This window comes from Capricornis sumatraensis, chromosome 14 (genome assembly GCF_032405125.1).
Source record: "Capricornis sumatraensis isolate serow.1 chromosome 14, serow.2, whole genome shotgun sequence".
Lineage (NCBI taxonomy): Eukaryota > Metazoa > Chordata > Mammalia > Artiodactyla > Bovidae > Capricornis > Capricornis sumatraensis.
The window spans coordinates 85,915,851-85,929,100 of record NC_091082.1 but is presented as its reverse complement, the minus strand read 5'-3'; positions in this window follow the sequence as shown (position 1 = coordinate 85,929,100).

Here is a 13,250-nt window from a genome sequence, read left to right as displayed (position 1 = left end):
AGTCTTGAACCTAGAAGTGTAGCCATGGGGGCCAAATAATTGCCTTTCAGTTTAGCAACATCGCCTTTGAATTCCCACCTGCATCTCGGCTTTCTCCGCGGATTCTTACAGCAGCAGGACCTGGAGCTCGTCACAGCAGGCCTCCCCATGGTGATGCTTACCCTTTTGGGACCGGCTCCAGGTGACAAAGCCCTGTGTTTCAAGGAACCACTGGCTGTTGGTGGATTCTGAGCTGTAGATGCTCGTTGCTACAAAGTACAAAGTGGAGGCTTTCTTTTGGGAGTCTGTTTAAAAAAAATTTTTTTTTTGCTCTGTTTTTAAAAGACATTCAGTAGCTACAATTCTTGGCCATGTCATAAGGGTAGACAGTAGACAGTCAGGCACTTCCAAAAGGTCTTACCTGCCGTGTTGAAGTCTTCGGCCGCAGGAGAGTGAGGGATGCGGCCTTCATGTTGCTGCCCACAGCCTGCATATCTGTTCCTTTTCACCCCACTGTGGTCCCTTCCTGAGCCTGGACAGCTGAAGAGCATGGACAGGACGGATGGCTGTGGTTCTGAAGCCTCTCAGAGCCTCGCTTGTTCCCTTGTCAACGACAACGGCATGATTTCTCTTTCTACAGGCATTCCTTCCATTATCCTGATATGGAAGATTGGTGTTCAAGAGAGGGATGTTTCTTCACATGAAAGCAAAACCAAACACAGTTGAATTTATCATTAACGCGTGGTTCTGAAACGGAGACAAAAGACTTCCAGGTGTTTTTAAAAGTTCGTGTGTCTAATATACAAGGTACTGGATATTTTCGATAATAATAGCCATTCTGTACAAAGTAGACTCTGATTCTATAGAGTGTCCTTTAAATCTCTGTAGAACGAGCATCTAGAATTCTGACGTATTTAAAAACAAAGATTCTGATATTAACAACAGGACTCTGCTGACTGATTTCACTTTAAATGGACGGCTGATCCTGACTTCAGTACCATATGCCTTTGGACCTCATCACACTGTCGTCTCTCCTGTGTGTCAGTGAATGACTCTCAGGTTGACAGTGCTGACAATGACTGCAAAAAATGTGCTATTGAGTTTGGCTGTAATGTCCTAATTTTCATACTCACGGCTCCCAGAATGTAGTTGAGGGCACACATCCATCCTCTGTGTCATGAGAGCTCTGCCTTTAACCACTTAATGAAACAGAAAGCAAACTTGCCAAGAGAGGCTGAACAGCAACACATCCTGCAGATCGGATAAGGCGTTTTCAGTGCGAAGAGAGTGCGCGGATATTACACGGGAAGTTGGCTCTATATACGGGCACACATTTCATCGTCCGACTACAGCTTGAATTGCTAAGGATCTGACATCAGAACCAGGAGCTGCCTTTTCGCCGCAGGGGACTTTGAGAGGTCCATGACTCAGCGAGCGCTGTTTGGGGGTGACGGGGGTGGGTGCATCGTCAGGAGTTTCAAGCTCGCCTGGTGCTGAGGGTGGAGAACCAGCAGCAGAAGGACAGGAAGGCCAGGGCTGAGGTGCTGCGCGGCGTCGTTTTGTAAACATGAGTGTTTGTTTGTTGGCTGCACTTAGTTTCAGCACGACGGGTCCATTTCCGTGACCAGGGACATCACCTGGGTGCCCTGCTTTGGGTGCATGGAGTCTTAGCCGCTGGACCACCAGGGAGCTCCTTGTGTACAGCATCTTAACCGTCTCTAACTCTGCTGTCTTTGGGGAAGAAAAAAGAAAAAAAAGAATTTGGAAAGGGCCTTGAGAAATCATTTAACCCATGTTCTGGATGTTTGAAAGGATTGTTCCTGAAGTCCTATTTTTAGATACTTTCAAAGTACTTGGTTCTGTTAATATAGCTTCTCAGAAGCACCAAGTTGGGTACGGAGGTACTGCCTGACACCTCACTTTGGCCTCTCTCTTCTGTCCTCAGTGGAGTCAGAATTCAAAGGATCTTGCGGAAGTCAATCCTCTATTTTCCTTTTCTTCTGATATCTAGATGCTGACAACAAATCTGAGTTGGGTTAATTAGCACATTGTGGAGAACATTTTGATGTTATTAAACGTGTAACTTTGTGGCTATATACTATTTTAAGGCTGGATGTTTTTTCATCGGTGAAGTTATGCTAATATCATAATAAAAATACACTTGTTTATATCTACTGGAAAATTACTTATAACTTACTACATGCACTTCAGTGCAATATTTGTGCCATTTTCCTTCCTGAAGACATTTTATCATTTGGACAAGCATTAATCCTTATATTTCTGATTCCCATAACCCTCCAAAGAGTGTTGGCTGAGTTACGAATCATTATTAATGTCCAGGTATTCATTTAGTTGTGAAGCCCCTTCTTTGTAAAAAGGCACAGGCAAAAGATATAAAGATTAGGATCCTTGATTCTTATAGCTCACAGTTAAGGGCAGATGCTTGTTAATTAACTAATGATTCAGTGATGTAAGCCAGAAAGTGCAAGGCAAGTGTCCTATGATACTGCTTTTGTGTGGAATCTAATAAATGATACAAATGAACTTATATAAAAAAACAGGAATAAACCCACAGACATAGAAAACAATCTTATGGTTACCAAAGGGGAAAAGGGAGGAGGGCTAAGTTAGGAGTAAGGGATTGACACACACATGCTACTATAAAAAGCAAGCAGCCAACAAGGGCCTGCTGTATAGCACAGGGAACTAGCCTCAATATTTTGTAACAACTTACGAGGGCAAATAATCTGGCGAAAAGACATCTATGTCTGTGTAACTGAGTCACTTTGCTGGACAGCTGAGAGCACTGCCCATCAGCTACAGGTGCTTATGCTGCTCAGTCACTTCAGGCGTGTCCGGCTTCACGACCCCATGGGCTGCAGCCCACCAGGCTCCCCTGAGCACGGGATCCTCCAGGCAAGAATCCTGGAGTGGGTTGCCATGCCTTCCTCCAGGGGAATCTTCCTGACCCAGGGATCAGCCCAAGTCTCCTGCGGCTAGCTCCCGCACTGCAGGTGAATTCCTTACGCCTGAGCCACCAGGGAAGTCTAGATCAACTATGCTTCAGTTGAAAAAAAAAGTTAAATAGCCATTCAAGTCAGTGTCTGATTATGTATTGTTAATTACATATCAAGACTTTGAGATTCTAGAGAAGAGAGCATGAGGGTGGGCTTCTGTTGATGGACAAGATTTTTAGGGAGGATGGTGACCTTAGTTGGGTCTTGCCACACAGGCAAGATGTAAACAGCTGGAGAAGAGGAAGCCATGGTGGGTTTGGGGAAGGAATGGTTTAGAATGAGCTGAAAAGCATGAGGGGAATAAGGTGGAGTTCATCCTCAAGGGAACACAGTTTGCGTTGGGGAGAGTCAAGCAAGTATAGCAAGCTATGATCTGGTGAAAACAAGTGTGAAGATCCCTAGGACTGGGTTCCTTTGGGCGATGGGTTTGGAAGCGACTGATGGAGAGTTGTTTTTTTTTAATTAATTATTTATTGTAATTAATTAATTTATTTTTAATCGAAGGATAATTGCTTTACAATATCGTATTGGTTTCTGCCACACATCAACACGAACCAGCCATAGGTATACACACCACCCCCCTCCACTCTTGAACCTCGCTCCCACCTCCCACCCAATCCCACTCCTCTAGGTTGTCACAGAGCTCCGGGTTTGAGCTCCCTGTGTCAGAGAGCAAATTCTCTCTGGCTGTCTATTTTGCATGTGGTAATGTGTATGTTTCAGCGCTGTGAGTGACACAGAGTTTTAAGGAAGTATGTCCGGTGACCACGTGCAGTCCCCGCAGAGGAGGTGAGCACGGGTGCAGAGTCAGACACGCGGCTGCGGTGGTTTACTTGCTGTGTAAACTCTGGCAAGCAGTTCAACCCCTCTGGGCCTCAGTTCCCTCATTAAGAAACTTAATTACTTCTTACTTTTAACTGGTGAACACCAGTTCCTCATTTTTAAACAACCCTAGCGTTATTTTGAGGCGTGAATGAGATGAAGAATGTGAAGCACTTGGCTCCTTCCCTAGTGCCTCTGACATGCTAATTCCTCAGGATTGGGGAGCTGAAAATATTACATAAAAGGGAAGAGGTTCTGGAGAGTGAGAATATAATAATAAGTCAGCTGTGAGCTGGCCAGTGAGTCTCCAGTTAAGAGCTCCCAGGTTATTTTTGTCACGCTGCGTTATGTGTTCATAGCTCTGATCTGAGCTCCTTGCAGGCCAGAGCGTCTCGTGCGGTAAGATGCTCGTGTCTAGCGAATGTCTAGTGAAAAGAGAAAGTGAAAGTTAGTCACACAGTCATGTCTGACTCTTTGTGACCCCATGGGCTGTACCCTGCCAGGCTCCTCTGTCCATGGGATTCTCCAGGCAAGAATCCTGGAGTGGGTTGCCATTTCCTTCTCCAGGGGATCTTTCCAATCCATGGATCAAACCCAGGTTTCCTGCATTGCAGGCAGATTCTTCACCAACTGAGCCACTAGGGAAGGATGGCCAGTAGGTCCGCACCAGACACTTGTCGAATCTATAATTAAGATGCAGGCTGAGTGGGTCATAGTGGACAGGGACGGTTGGGTTAAAAAGCCTGGTGAGGAAAGAATTAATTATACCTGAATGTCTGAAGTTGACCAGCAGAGCAAAATGGATAGTACAGGTGATTCCCGGGTTCTGAGCTCAGGCAACTGAGAAAGTGATTTTATTATCAACAGAAGAAGTAATGAGTTTTGGAGAGAAAATGATGAGTTTGGTTTTATTGCAGTGACTTTAAAATTAGTGACTCGTTTACCTATTCATTCAACAAACATCACTGAGTTTTTGTGACATCAGCTTCTTTGTCAGGATTTTGCTTATGATATGAAATATTGTGTTTTCCCTGTTGTGAATTTTTCAGTTTCTTTCCCTTTTTCTTTCCTTTAGCTACCTTTTCTTTTGCTTGACTGTTAGAGCAATGGCTTTATGACCTTTTTCTCACGCTACTTTTTTTAAATGAAATTTTTATCAAAGCGTGGTTGTTTTACAACGTTGTATTAGTCTCAAGTGTCCAGCAAACTGATTCAACTATACATATATTCTTTTTCATTATAAGTTATTGCAAGGTATTGAATATAGTTCCCTGAGTTATACAGTAGGAGCTTGTTATTTATCAGCATTTTATACACGGTGGTAGTATAATAACTGCTTATCCCAAACTTCTAGTTTATTTCTCCTCCACCGCCTCTATTTTTTTGGGTGGGGGTTTTTAACATAATAGTTGTTCTGTTCCTTGGTAGTCTCAGATCGACTTTAAACACTCTCATCCTTGCTTGCCTTCTCTGCCTGGTCTTCATGGCTCATTTTCTCTGTCTCTCTCCTTTTTTTCTTGTAATCCATGAAATGGAAGGTTCTCTAGGCCATGATGAGCCCCGTCTGAAGAGCTGGGTTGTGAGCATAAAAGTGAAGTGGGCCCGTTGCGGTTTAGTAGGGCCCCGTGGGTGTGTGTGTGCTGGAGTGGGGATTGGACTCTGTTTCCGTTGGATCTCGATGCAAAAAATGATTCCTTTGGAACATGTTGATGGCTTGCAGACCTTTTCTTCTGATTACCTAGGATAGTCGGGTCATGGCAAGATAAAGACATGATAGGAGCCTGAGTATAACAGGATCAGATCTGTTTTGGATAAAGCCAAGCTTTCATGAGGAATTTCCATGTGGGAGGGCGTATAGTTTGCAGGCTGTGTTGAGATGGGCCAGCGTCAGCCTGATGGATAGGAAACAGCAGGAGACAGGTGCACAGAATTAGAAGGCGCAGGCGCCTGAACTCCGAGACCCGAATTTAGAGACCCTCTTTTCTTCCCTTTTCACCACTTTACCATAGTCTCCTGTGCGCAAACTAAATGGAATTGGAACTTGGGTGACTTCCAACTGCTCATGGCTGAGTTGGAGCAGTGCTGAGGTTCCTTTTGCGAAGCAAACAGGTTATAGATACCACCCATTAAATCTGTAAACAAACTGAGGGTGGGAGGAGATTTTTAATTGTTCATGTTTTGAGGCACTGAAAAATTCCACCAAGTACTTCAGAAACAGAATATCTATGTGGATAATCGATGTGCTAATTGCAATTTGAAGTCTTCTAAAAATCTCTACCAGGTGATTTTTTCACCTCTACATGAATTATGTGGCTTGTACTTGAAAGGAATGGATCTGTATTTCAAGAATGTTTATAGTTCAGGTGCCTTACAAATTCCAAGTGTTTCTCATCCTTAATTAGTGGTGTTTTATTCAAAGAACCTGCTGCCAATGCAAGAGAGAGAAGAGTGGTTCTATCCCTGGGTCAGGAATATCCCTTGGAGAAGGAAATAACAAACCACTCCAATATTCTTACCTAGGAAACTCCATGAACAGAGGAGCGTGGTGGGCTACAGTCCAAGGAGCTGCAGAAGGGTCAGACATGACTTCGTGACTCAACAATAAACAGTCCACTGTCGAGATGGACCATTGCCTTTATCCAGTCATTAGTTAATGGACATTTGATTTGTTTCTCTTGTGGATAATCTGTGATGAATGTTCATACACTAACTTTTAGATAAGCATGTTTTCTAATTCTCTTGTGGATAATCTGTGATGAATGTTCACACACTAACTTTTAGATAAGCATGTTTTCTAATTCTCTTGAGAGTGCCATATTTCCATCAGCACCATGCGAAGCTTTCAATTCCTCTACAGCCTCACCAGCATGTGTTCTTGTCTTTCATTTTGATCATGACCATCCGAGTGGGTGTGAAGTTGTAACTTATTGCGATTTTTATTTTCTTCCCCTTTTTGTTATTGATGTTGAACATCTTTTCATGTGTTGCCCGGTACAATCTTAGCGTCTGTGATGTGGGCAGGGGTTTTAAGTCTTCCTGTGGGTTTGTCATGGATGGAAGAGCCTGGTGGGCTGCAGTCCATGGGGTCAGTGAGAATCGGACACGACTGAGCGACTTCACTTTCGCTTTTCACTTTCATGCATTGGAGAAGGAAATGGCAGCCCACTCCAGTGTTCTTGCCCGGAGAATCCCAGGGATGGGAGAGCCTGGTGGGCTGCGTCCATGGGGTCGCACAGAGTCGGACACAACTGAGGCGACTTAGCAGCAGCAGTGGGTTTGTCTTGGCTTCTTGTGCGTCTGCTGACTCCTAGTGTGCCCTTCGCACAGGTCTGTTACTCTGCACCTCTACCCAGCACCCGGGTTACCAGGCAGCCGTTTCCGCAGACCATTAGTGGCCCCGCTCAGCCACTGGTCAGCGCTGTGCCGGCCCTCCCCCAGGACCAGCTGCGGGTGAGCGGCCGGCAGCGTACCGTTCAGCCAGCGTCGGTGGAGCAGCGGTCCTCGCGTGGAGAGTGAGGTGAGGGGCGGATCAGGGCTTCTCCCTGGGGCTCTCCAGCCCACCCAGCGGGGGGCGGGAGGCTGTGTCCTGATGGCGCCAGAGCGCGGCCGGGCCCAGGCCTTGAGGCGCTGGTGACTCTCTCCCGCATCCCCGCTTCTGCGACCTCATGGCAGCAGCTGTCTGCTCGGGACACGGTCTGCAGGACCAGCCCCCCGGTAGTCGGGGGGCCTGAGGAGCCTGCGGGCCTGCTGGGTCCTGGGCGCCCAGCTCCCTTAGTGATGACGCTGTGCAGGGTCTGGGGACCCGGCCCTGAGCGGGCGGCCAGAGGAGCTCTGCTTCCTCTCAGCCACCACTGGGCCTCAGAGGGAGGCAGCTGTGCCTGGGAACCTGGCCCTTTCTTGTCAGAACAGGGAATACCATTTGTTTGGTTACAGGAGCATTGTTAACTGACCATGACCTGCCCTCCAGAACAAAACATCTGACACCCAGACGTTTACAACCTCTCGCCACGCCGCTCCCTCCCTTTCCTAGAAAAGGGCTTCGCTGAGAGCTTTCGGGGTTTGGGAAGGTTTTTAAGGCATGAGCCTCCCTTCTCCTTGCAGGGCCCTCTGTCCGCCTTTCTCTGCAGCAGGGTCCGACGTCTTGGCATTGTTTGGCCTCACTGTGCGTCAGGCACCTGGATTTGTGTTTGGTAACACATACACCCCCTCCCTCTTGAACCTCCCGCCCAGCCCCTATCCCACCGTCCCACCACCCCGTCCCCTAGATCCCCACGGAGCACCGAGCTGAGAGCTTGGTGAGCACCGGAGAGCTCCCTGTGCCATCCTGCAGGGTCCACTCGTCATCTGTTTACTTTTGGCTGCACTGGGGCTTTGCTGCTTCATTTCTCTCGTTTTGCAAGGCAGGGGCTTCTCTCTCGTTGTGGTGAGCAGGCTTCTCATTGTGCTGGCTTCTCTTGTTGTGGAGCTCGGGCTCCAGGGCACACGGGCTTAGTGGCTCCATGGCATGTGGGCTCTTCCTGGACTGGGGATCAAACCCATGTCCTCTGCATTAGCAGGTGGATTCTTAACCACTGGACCGCCGGGGAAGTCCTTACCCATCTGTCTTACACACGGGCATGTACACACATCAATCCCAGTTTCCCAGTTCCTCCCGTCCTCCCCCAAGGCCACATGTCCACTCTCTACATCTGCTTCTCCATTCCTGCCCTGAAAACGGCCCCTCTCTACCATTTTCCTAGATTCCACATATATGCATTAATATACCAAATTGTTTTTCTCTTTCTGAATTACTTCCCTCTGTTTGACACTCTAGGTCCACTCACATATCTACAAATGACCCAGTATCATTGCTGTGGCTGAGTAATATTCCGTGTTTATTATATAAGCACCGCATCTTTATGCACTCCTCTGTCGATGGACATCTAGGTTGCTTCCACATCCTGGCTATGCATATTCTAGCCAGCCTACATCCTCAACATGATGTTTCTCAGAGCAGTCTACGTGAATGTGGGCACTTGTAGTTCATTTATGTTGATTGCTGTATTCCATTGTACAAATAAGCTCCAATTCCTTTAACTAGCCTATAGTTTATGGACATTGGGGCTTTTCATTTTGGGGTTATGACTACAATGCACCTATCAACCTTATGGTACATATAGTATGGAGCACAGTGTATATGCCTACGACTGAAATTGCAAGATGGGCTCGATAAAGGACAGAAATGGTATGGACCGAAGAGCTGTACAAAAAAGATCTTCACGACCCAGATAATCACAATGGTGATCACTCACCTAGAGCCAGACATCCTGGAATGTGAAGTCAAGTGGGCCTTAGAAAGCATCACTATGAACAAAGCTAGTGGAGGTGATGGAATTCCAGTGGAGCTGTTTCAAATCCTGAAAGATGATGCTGTGAAAGTGGTGCACTCAATATGCCAGCACATTTGGAAAACTCAGCAGTGGCCACAGGACTGGAAAAGGTCAGTTTTCATTCCAATCCTGAAAAAAGGCAATGCCAAAGAATGCTCAAACTACTGCACAATTGCACTCATCTCACATGCTAGTAAAGTAATGCTCAAAATCCTCCAAGCAAGGCTTCAGCAATACATGAACTGTGAACTTCCAGATGTTCAAGCTGGTTTTAGAAAAGGCAGAGGAACCAGAGATCAAATTGCCAATATCCGCTGGATCATGGAAAAAGCAAGAGAGTTCCAGAGAAACATCTATTTCTGCTTTATTGACTATGCTAAAGCCTTTGACTGTGTGGATCACAATAAACTGTGGAAAATTCTGAAAGAGATGGGAATACCAGACCACCTGACCTGCCTCTTGAGAAACCTGTATGCAGGCCAGGAAGCAACAGTTAGAACTGGACATGGAACAACAGACTGGTTCCAAATAGGAAAAGGAATACATCAAGGCTGTATATTGTCACCCTGCTTATTTAACTTCTATGCAGAGTACATCATGAGAAACGCTGGGCTGGAAGAAACACAAGCTGGAATCAAGATAGCTGGGAGAAATATCAATCACCTCAGATATGCAGATGACACCACCCTTATGGCAGAAAGTGAAGAGAAACTAAAAAGCCTCTTGATGACAGTGAAAGAGGAGAGTGCAAAAGTTGGCTTAAAGCTCAACATTCAGAAAACGAAGATCATGGCATCCGGTCCCATCACTTCATGGGAAATAGATAGGGAAACAGCGGAAACAGTGTCAGACTTTATTTTTTGGGCTCCAAAATCACTGCAGATGGTGATTGCAGCCATGAAATTAAAAGACGCTTTCTCCTTGGAAGGAAAGCTATGACCAACCTAGATAGCATATTGAAAAGCAGAGACATTACTTTGTCAACAAAGGTCCGTCTAGTCAAGGCTATGGTTTTTCCAGTGGTCATGTATGGATGTGAGAGTTGGACTGTGAAGAAAGCTGAGCACTGAAGAATTGATGCTCTTGAACTGTGGTGTTGGAGAAGACTCTTGAGAGTCCCTTGGACTGCAAGGAGATCCAACCAGTCCATCCAAAAGGAGACCAGTCCTAGGTGTTCATTGGAAGGACTGATGCTGAGGCTGAAACTCCAATATTTTGACTACCTCATGTGAAGAGTTGACTCACTGGAAAAGACTCTGATGCTGGGAGGGATTGGGGGCAGGAGGAGAAGGGGATAACAGAGGATGAGATGGCTGGATGGCATCACAGACTTGATGCACATGAGTTTGGGTGAACTCTGGGAGTTGGTGACGGACAGGGAGGCCTGGTATGCTGCGATTCATGGGGTCGCAAAGAGTCGGACACGACTGAGTGACTGAACTGAACTGAATCAAAAGTCAGGCAGATTGGTCCACTGTGAGATCCTAGAACGATGGAGCCACACAAGATAGGGATTTCGAGACTCTTAAATCCACCTTCATCCTTTGGCAGGGGAGGAAATTGAGACATCTGGCTTACATCACATGTCAGGTGACTCTGTTACCTGGAGGCTGAGCTGCGGGGTGAATCTTGTTTGATCCCCAGGAGAGTGTGCACGTGTGGTGGGGACCCACTGCCGCCGCTATCCTCTTTGTGCATCTGCGGTGATTCTCAGTCCTAACGCTTCTCCCGATGACATGTAATGGGCTTCTGACCATGATAATTAAGCTAGTTTATCTCTGGCTGGAGAGCAGGAGAAGGCGGCAGACCATGTCTCCATTGATTCAGCACCTGTTTACTGAGTGCCATCCCCTGTCACGTGATGTGCTGAACACTGGGACAGTGTGCAGAGGCCAGTGGGGGGTGAGAGACCCACCAGAGACTGTGGGAACTGAGTCAAGGTGGCACTTGGAGCTAATGTTTTTTTTCCTTCAACAAGATGTAGGTTATTAGATTGTCAACGTACATTTTACCTGTAAGATTTCTATGTATTGCAGATTGTTAGATATTTGATACAGAATTTACTATGCAACACAATTCTCTCTGTTTCCATCGCCTGGGATGTAATTTCATTGTCAACTAAGATGATAGGAAGGTGTTTGTCCACGAATCCTTGGGATCTGGAAGCAGAACTTGAGTTAGGTCTCTTGCCCAGTGTTAGGTGATGTCCCCCTAGCTGTGAGGGCCATCGGTGGTCAGGAGCCTCCCACTGAGGGGAACCGCGGCCGGCAGGCGGGAGATGTGAGAGTGATGCCATGCGGATAGCGGGCTGGAGGCTAAGGCTCGGGCAGCAAGGGTCAATCAGATGAGAACCTGGCAACCGGGGAGGAATTGAAGAGTCTGAGCCTGTTTTCAGGGCAGAGAGGTCTGTCACGGAGAGGGAGTATTTAGGAAATGAGGATGTCAAGATGTTAGGAGGGGACCTTCGGCAGTGGCTCAAGAAAGGGCACCGTGGTCAGGTTACTGGTCTGGCTGAGACAGCACAGAAATAGCCAGGTGTTCAGAGGAGAATTCAAAGCTCAGAAGGGAGCGCTGGTAAAGTCTGTTTTATGTTTATCCCAGGGTACTTCTTGCCTAAGGACTAGATCAGCCTATAAAGATGTTTAAGGGGCTCCAGGTCTGGGGAATAGGAAGGAGGGAATCTGTGGACTCGAGGGGCTTGCCATCGAGGGTGGCTTTGATCGAGATTATCTTACAAAAGTGGCTTCACACTCTTTAGTGTGTCAATCAGCCCGCAGGGTCACTGAAACACGGACTGCTGCGTCCCACCCTGGAGGGCTGATGTGTGGGTCTAGGCTGCGCTGACTAGATTTAGTATAACGAGTTCTCAAGTGATGCCGACCACGTGTGTGTGGGGAACCACACTTTGAATACTCCTGTCTTGGAGTATCAAAGATGCTTAAAGTAAGATAATGGAGGTGGTCAGGACCTTATAATGGTACCTGGCTTTGGTGGCTTTCTTCCACCAAAAAAAGCAGGAAACTCGGGGAACCTGTCTACTTCGAATTCCTTAGAGTACATGAGAAAATGTAAACTCTTCAACATTATCTTTCAGACATGACATTTTCCCCATTAACATAGGTCTCGAATCAATATGTATCAGTTTGCTTAAAAATAAGTGTTTGTTCAAAATTAAAGCAAGGTTGAGTATTCGCAGCCCGTTTTTTCCTAGCACATCACTCTTCTGGAGGTCAGGGCTGCCTGCGTTTTGCTTATTACTGCATACCTGCCAGGGAGGCGGGGAGTGTTTGCTAAGTGAGCAATAACTGAATTTGATGTGCACAAAATTTTAATTTATATTTTATTAACTTTTCTTCGAAGGTGGCCTGAAGATAAGAATGCAGCGTACCTGATTTTAGGGGGAAGGTGGGGAACGGCAGCAGGCAGGCTTCAGGAGCAGGACTCCAGCCTTCCCTTCCCTCCCCCCATGCCGTGACTGGAGCCGAGCTCACGGCTGCTCCGTCTGCTGGTCCAGCCTCCCTCTGTGCAGGCTGACAAGCTGTGGTTAGGGTTTGTGTAAGGCCTGGTGAGTGAGGGAGCCTTGAGTGAGGGGGCTTTGGCCCCACCTGCTCCCTGCCTGCTCCGGGCGCCTCTGCCTCCAGGAAGCCTGCTCTGCTTCCCCCTAGCTCCCTCCTGCGTGCTGTCCTGTGGGAATCACCCAGCTGTCCCTGACATGCCTGCAGGCTGAAAGCAATTCATTGGCCTGTTTCCACAACTCTAATATAGAAATAACACTTTTGCGTTCTCTAAAAGAAACTGTAGGAATAAACTGGTATCTGTGAGGTTTACTGACCTGCTCTGAATAGTAGAGAATTTAGAAATGCAAAAAATTTATTCTTATTATCCAATATCTGTTTCTTTTACCCCCAACCCCAAATCTCTTGCTCTCCAATTTTTCTTTTAGTCAGACTCGTAATTGTCTAGAACAATTGTTTTTAACCCACTTTTTAAAACTATTTCTTTAAAAACTAGGATTTTTTATTTTAAAAATCATTATTATATTTCTTCTGTTTGTAATCTGTTA